Source organism: Peromyscus eremicus, chromosome 1, assembly GCF_949786415.1.
Source record: "Peromyscus eremicus chromosome 1, PerEre_H2_v1, whole genome shotgun sequence".
NCBI classification, from domain to species: domain Eukaryota; kingdom Metazoa; phylum Chordata; class Mammalia; order Rodentia; family Cricetidae; genus Peromyscus; species Peromyscus eremicus.
The window spans coordinates 16,254,305-16,254,638 of NC_081416.1; the positions used below are offsets into that span (position 1 = coordinate 16,254,305).

Below are 334 nucleotides of genomic sequence, written 5' to 3' on the forward strand. Positions count from 1 at the left end.
TGTACCTTGTGTGTGCCTGGCACCCACAGAGGCCAGAAGATGGGGCTGGGATGAGAGTTACAGGCAGCTGTGAGCTGCCATGTGCTGGAATGTAACCTGGGTCTTCTGGAAGAGCAGTCAGCGCTCTTAACTGCTGAGCCATCTCTCCAGTCACATTCCTGTTGGCACAGCTGACCTGTGGAACAGCACCTGAATAGGGGAGTGAGGATTAAGAAAAGACAGGGACATAAGTGCTCGCTTCGGCAGCACATAGACTAAAATTGGAACGATACAGAGATTAGCATGGCCCCTGTGCAAGGATGACACGCAAATTCGTGAAGCGTTCCATATTTTT

At 50.9% G+C, this 334-nt stretch overlaps 1 non-coding gene across 1 annotated transcript; it reads left to right on the forward strand.

Annotated features, from left to right (window-relative positions):
• Positions 1-230: 230 nt before the first annotated feature.
• On the forward strand, positions 231-334 carry LOC131902837 (U6 spliceosomal RNA). The gene has a single exon (XR_009377122.1). It is a non-coding gene; the product is annotated as a U6 spliceosomal RNA (small nuclear RNA).